This window comes from Arachis hypogaea, chromosome 17, assembly GCF_003086295.3.
Source record: "Arachis hypogaea cultivar Tifrunner chromosome 17, arahy.Tifrunner.gnm2.J5K5, whole genome shotgun sequence".
Taxonomy (NCBI): Eukaryota; Viridiplantae; Streptophyta; class Magnoliopsida; order Fabales; family Fabaceae; genus Arachis; species Arachis hypogaea.
The window spans coordinates 116,742,005-116,748,929 of NC_092052.1; the positions used below are offsets into that span (position 1 = coordinate 116,742,005).

Consider the following 6,925-nt stretch of genomic DNA (forward strand, 5'->3'; position numbering starts at 1 on the left):
CAGAGTATCTACATTGTTTAGCTCCATCACTCCTCTAGTGTTCCCTCTTTCGGAAGCATAGAAGTAGTGATTCTCTACTACAGTTTCAATGACATCTATGGCCTCCTCAATGGTCTTCTTCTTGTTCAAAGATCCTCCGGATGAATGGTCTACGGCCTTCTTTGACTCATAAGAGAGCCCTTCATAGAAAATATGCAGCTGCACCCATTCGTTGAACATGTCAGCTGGACACCTCCTTGTCAGGTCCTTAAACCTCTCCCATGCTTCATACAGAGTCTCACCATCTTGTTGCCTGAAAGTTTGGACCTCAGCTCTCAGCCTATTGATTCATTGAGGGGGTAAAATCTTGCTAAGAATTTGTTCACCACATCTTCCCAAGTTGTCAAGCTTTCCTTCGGAAAAGACTCCAGCCACTTGGCTGCCTTATCCTTGAGTGAGAATGGAAATAAGAGCAGTCTATAGGCGTCAGGATGAACACCATTAGACTTCACTGTGTAACAAATTCTCAGGAAGGTGGTTAGATGTTGATTGGGGTCTTCTTGGACACTTCCTCTGAACGAGCAGTTGTTCTGAACAAGGGTGATGAGTTGTGGCTTCAGTTCAAAATTGTTGGCATGGATGGTTGTCTTTTGAATGCTACTTCCACAGTTTCCTGGGTTTGGATTGATGTAAGAGCCTAAAATTTTTTTATCCTCCCCAGCATGATTTGCTCGACCTCCTCCCCCATGGTTGTGAGTTTCTTCTTCATGATGGTTTTCCATGTTTTCTTCCATGTTTGGTTCAAAGTATTCCTCCTCTTCCTCAGCACCAACTACTCTTTTTCCTCTTGCTTCCCTTCTTAATCTAAAGAAGGTCCTCTCAGGTTCAGAATTAAAGGAAGTTGAAGCCCCGCTTCTTCTCCCCGTCAAACAACCAACAAGTACAAGCAGGGAAAATAGATGCAGAAAGTATTTCTGTCAGAATTACTGTTAGTGTGAGTGATGCAATATATCAAACATTTAGTGGGTTAGTGAAATGAATGGTAAATAACTAAAAACGAAAAAGTAGGGGGAAGGGAAGAAATTAACTAAAACTGAAAGTAAATTACTCAAACAGAAAATTAAATCAAACAAAAATAAAATGATCAATCTAGTGATCCTCCAATTTAATCATTGTTGATGCACAATCAATCCCCGGCAACGGCGCCATAAACTTGATGCACGGAAAACTTGTCTCATAACAAATTTCCTTCGGCAAGTGTACCGAATTTGTCGTCAAGTAAAAACTCACAATAGAGTGAGGTCGAATCCCACAGGGATTGATTGATCAAGCAACTTTAACTAGAGGAATGTTCTAGTTGAGCGAATCAGAATTTGAGTTGAGAATTGCAGAAAATTAAATGGTGGGAAAGTAAATAACAGAAAAGTAAATGCTGGAAATAAAGAGCTGAATGTAGATGACGAAAAGTAAATTGCAGAATCTTAAATGAGAATGGGGTAATTGCTCATAAAAGTAAATGACAGAAATTAAAGAGAATGGATAAGATCAGAAATGGGGAGTTCATTGGGCTCAGGAGATGTTGCATTCTCCGGATCAATTACATTTTCATCTCTTCTTCAATCAATGCACTCATTGATCTCCTTGGAAATCTTAAGTGATCGAATTACAATTCCTTGTAATTTAATCTCTCAAATCTTGATCAATAGCCAATTCCTTGGTCAATTGCTCATGAAAAGAGATGAAGTATGGTCACTGATTATACCACATGCATTTCCCAAATCAAGTGTTGAGAGGATTATAGTCATATATCCATCCAAACCCAATTTGGTCCAGTATGAGAAAGCATTTCTAGCATGATCTCTTCATTCCTCTTTCAAGGTTCAGAAGAGATCCAAGTTTGAATAGCTTCTTTTCCAAGATAACTACCCAATTAGATAAAGATCGAAAGCTTTCAAGTAAAATCAAGAGAAAAGATAGAAGAAGAATAATGAAAACTAGTATTGATCCATCAAATTACAACAGAGCTCCCTAACCCAATGAAAGGGGTTTAGTTGTTCATAGCTCTGGAAAATGAAAACAAAGATGGAGAATACATTATGAAACTAGAAGTGCAGAGAAAGTAAAATACAGTGAGTAGTTCTAGGCCAAGAGGCTCCCTATAATTTCCCACTCTCTTTTTCAATTCAAAGCTATTCCTATATATACTACTCTTCTGATCTTCTAGTTGGCTCTTTAAGTCTTGGGTATGGGCCTTTGGATCTTGAGTTTAAAGCAGTTATCTTCTTCATTGGGTTTGGCTTTACTTGCAGAGAGAAAGTGTGAAGTGGGCAGAGACTTTAGCTCAGGACGTTAGTAGTGTTAACGTTCAGTGAAAATATGGGTTCGAGAATGTTAGTGACAATTACCTTTATCACTAACGTTCCTCACCAAAGTAAGAGCCACGTTAACTTTAACGTTAGTGGCACAAACGTTGCCACTAACGTTGCCTCTATGTCCTTCGCACACGTTATTGGGACTCACCTTTCCCAGTAACGTTGAGAAGTCTCCCCCTTCCTTACGTTAGAGTCCACGTTAACTTAGTTAACGTGGCTCTTTTAACGTAGGCTTGCCAACCTTCGAGAACGTTAGTGACACTTACCTTTGTCACTAACGTTCCAATGTGCCCTTAGCTCCCACGTTAGAGTCCACGTTAACTAGGTTAACGTGGCCTCTAACGTGGCTGTGTTAGCCATCTCCAACGTTAGTGACAAAGGTGAATGTCACTAACATTAGCTTCCACGTTAACTAAGTTAATGTAGGAGTTAACGTGGCTCATTGTGGCTTGTGTGGGCTCCTTCCAACGTTAGTGACAATGTTAGGTGTCACTAACGTTGGCGATCACCTTCCTTCTTCACGTTAGCTTCCACGTTAACTAGGTTAACGTAGGAGTTAACGTGGCTTATTGGGGATTGTGTGGGTTAATCCCAACGTTAGTGACAATGTTTGGTGTCACTAACGTTGTCGACCACCTACTTTCTTCACGTTAGCTTCCACGTTAACTAGGTTAACGTGGGAGTTAACGTGGCTTATTGTGACTTGGCCAACGTTAGTGACAAAGTTGAATGTCACTAACGTTGGCTTCCCCTTTACTTCTTAAAGTTAGAGGCCACGTTAACTAAGTTAACGTAGCCACTTATGAGCTTGGTCTAACGTTAGTGATAATGTTAAGTGTCACTAACGTTGGCTCCATTTCCTTTCTTCCACGTTAGAGTTCACGTTAACTTAGTTAACGTGACTCTTAACGTGGGAAATGATGGCTTCAAGAGCGTTATTGGCGATTACTTTTCTCATTAACTTTGCAAGTTACTCCTATTCCACGTTAGTGCCCACGTTAGTGTAACTAACGTAGCCACTAATATGGTTCTTTTTTGCTTCCTTTGTCCTGAAATCAAGCAATCAAGTGCATCAAAGTTCTGGTCCAAGTCATGGGAAATGCAACATCAAATTTGTCATAAAATTCATGCAAAATCCTCATGAAATCATGTAAAGTGCACAATGTATGCTTGAATCAAGATGTAAGTGAATATCTACCCAAAACTAGCTTATTTTCTAAGGAAATGCATGAAACTACCCTAAAAATAGTAAAGAAAAGGTCAGTAAAACTGGCCAAAATGCCCTGGCATCAGTAGGATCTGGGAAGGGATGACTGTGATAAGCTTCAAACTCGCGATTATTGGGCGTGTGACAGACGCACAAGGATTAATGGATCCTATTCCAACATGATCGAGAACCGACAGATGATTAGCCGTGCGGTGACAGCGCATTTGGAACGTTTTCACTGAGAGGACGGGAAGTAGCCATTGACAACGGTGATGCCCAACATAAAGCTTTCTATGGAAAGGAGTATGAATGATTAGAAGAAGGCAATAGGAAAGCAGAGGTTCAGGAGGAACAAAGCATCTTTATACACTTATCTGAAATTCCAACCAAAGAATTACATAAGTATCTCTATCTTTATTTTATATTTTATTTATCTTTTAATTATCAATTCTCCATCACCATCTGAATTCGCCTGACTGAGATTTACAAGGTGACCATAGCTTGCTTCAAGCCGACAGTCTCCGTGGGATCGACCCTTACTCACGTAAGGTTTATTACTTGGACAACCCTGTGCACTTGCTGGTTGGTTGTGTGGAATTGTGACAAAATGTGATTCATGTTTAAGAGCTCCAAGTCCTTTGGCGCCATTGTTGATGATCACAATTTCGTGCACCAGCTGCTCAAGGTTGTTAAGTCCCATGGTTGACACTCTTTAATTTCTGAATCATGTTTAAGTTTTTCTCTCTATTTTAAAATTCTGTCTCTGAATAATTGCAACATTAGGATAGTTTATTTTCAATGCTTAGTTTTTTTTATATAACCTAAAGTCTTTTGTGAGTCCTTTTTAATTTCAAGAAAGAAAATGAAATATTATTTCAAGTTTTTACAATATCAATAAAAGCATAGTTTGTCTTCATGAGAATTGTTGTGAGTTGTTATAAGAGCAAGAGTAAAAGAGACTAAGACCAAGAGAGATAATTCAAAAACTAAGAAACAAGGAACTAACTATAGAACCTTGAATGAATAAAAAGGAAAAGTAAGTCATGAAAGGCAACTAGTCTTAGAAGGTATAACAAGTACAGGTTAAGGGGTATTCCTTGAACATCTATAGAACCAAGAAGTAGTAAGCAATAAAGACCCAAGGCTCTGAGCATCAACTACTAGGATGGAAAGAAACATTAAAAAGCTCAAAAGAGTTAGAGGACCTAGTAGATGCTTGTGGTGAAGATGTGTCAAGAAGAGACCTAGGCAAGTAAATTCTTAGGGGTGTTTCAACACCTAGTACCAAGCCTAACTAAAGGGTTTTCTTGAGACAAAACACTTAGAGTCGTGGTCAATAAATAGAATAGAAAGAACAACCAAAAAGAATATTAAACAACTCTTGCTACTTTAAGGTGACAATCAATAAAAAAGACCCCTGAAACTTATACTTGAAGGAACCTTCAAAGATCTAGGAGCCCTTTGTGACATTGAAACAAAATTAGTCATGCATGTGTTAAGCACTTAATTCTACTCTTAGTCATGTTTGCATCCATTCAAGGTCAAAGTCTCAAATAAAAAAAAGGGCTACTCACACTAATTTGCTTGGGACAAGCAAAGCTTAAGTTTTGTATTGTGATGACTTGCATCATCTACCCTTTTTTCTTGCATAAAAAGGACCATAAAAGAGCATAATCTCATTTTATCATTGCAATTCATGCATTATTTGATGAGCATTATAGTACATTGCTTTGAAATTAGCTTGTGCTAAATTTTAGGTGAAAAAGACATCAAAAAGGGGGAGAAAACAACAAAAGAAGCTGGGCGTGCGAAACTGGTGTGCCATTTGGAGAAAACGCCACAAAATTGCATTGGCATGGCACGCCAGAAGCTGGGCGTGGCACGCCAGTACTAAAGTCCATAAAGGATCCTCCAAGCATTTACATGGGCGTGGCACGCCAGTACAACTTTCCAGAGAGCAACAATGAAGGCCACCAAAGGGGCGTGGCACACCTAACCCACTACTTGAGCCATGGGCGTGCCACTTGGTATCGAAGGCGTGGCATGCCAACTTTAAAATCATTTGGGCGTGCCACTTGAGGAACTAGGCGTGGCACGCCAAGCTAAGAAGGCCACAAATGAATGGGCGTGCCACTTGAGCAGTATGGCTTGGCACGCTAGTACAAAACTCCAGAGAAGAGGTTGAAGGCTAAAGAGGCTGAGCGTGCCACTTGAGGTCGAAGGCGTGGCATGCCAAGCTACCACCCTCACTTGGGCGTGCCACTTAAGCATCTTGGCCTGGCACGCCAAGGTACAAAGAAGGCCAAAGAAAAGGCTGGGCGTGCCACTTGGTGTCGAAGTGGCACCCCAGCTCAAGATCCTCACCTAGGCGTGCCACTTGAATGCTGGGCGTGGCACGCCAGCTACTAGAACCAAGGCAAATGATGGGCGTGGCATGCCAACCCCTGGGCGTGGCACGCTGGTTATATTTTCCAGAAAGGGAGAAAGAAGGCCAACTATATGGGCGTGCCACTTGGCATCGAAGGCGTGGCACGTCAGCTTTAAAATTCACTTGGGCGTGCCACTTGAGTCCCAGGCGTGGCACGCCATCATCACCAATCAACCAAGAGTCCAAGAGAAGACCTGGGCGTGCCACTTTAGTTCTGGGCGTGGCACACCAAGCAAAAGAGCCATGCACATGATGGACGTGGCATGCCAAACCCTAGGCATGCCACGCTAGTTCAAATTTCTAGAAGCTAAAAAGAATAGGGAAAAGGCCTGGGCGTGCCAGTTGGGCTCGAAGGCGTGGCACGCCAGGATAACCAAGGATTTATAAAGGCCTGAGCGTGCCACTTGGGCTCGAAGGCGTGGCACGCCAGGCTATCCAAGGCTTTAAAGAACCCTGGGCATGCCACTTGGGCTCGAAGGTGTGGCACGCCTGGGTGGTCAATGAAGGGAGACGTGCCACTTGAGGATTGGGTGTGGCACGCCATGTCAGATTCAGAGTAAGGCGTGGCACGCCACTGAAGCGCCAACCACACACTAGCTGTGAGATAACGTTTATTGAGTTTCTTTTCCCTCCAAAATGTAATTTTACTTTCACTTTTGTATTTTCTTTATTTGCTAGTGCTAGGAGTAGTATAAATACCCCCTTGAGAGTACTGAAGAAGGGGGTTAAGCAGTTGAGCTATTAGTTGAAGGATAGTTATATCACTTTTTCCATCTCTTACTTTTTCTTGAGCTATGAGTAGCTAAATTCCCTCTCATTGAGAGAGGGAGCTCTATTGTGTTTGATGGATTAATGATAGTGAATTTCTTCTTCTCTTCACCTTCTCTTTAATTTGCTAGAAGGAATTTCATTCTTCATGCTAGTGTTTAATCACCTTGG

General features: G+C 41.4%; 1 non-coding gene across 1 annotated transcript; it reads left to right on the forward strand.

Annotated features, from left to right (window-relative positions):
- The first annotated feature begins 217 nt into the window (after positions 1-217).
- LOC112767874 (small nucleolar RNA R71) lies at positions 218-321 on the forward strand. The gene has a single exon (XR_003185314.1). It is a non-coding gene; the product is annotated as a small nucleolar RNA R71 (small nucleolar RNA).
- The last annotated feature ends 6,604 nt before the right edge of the window (positions 322-6,925 follow it).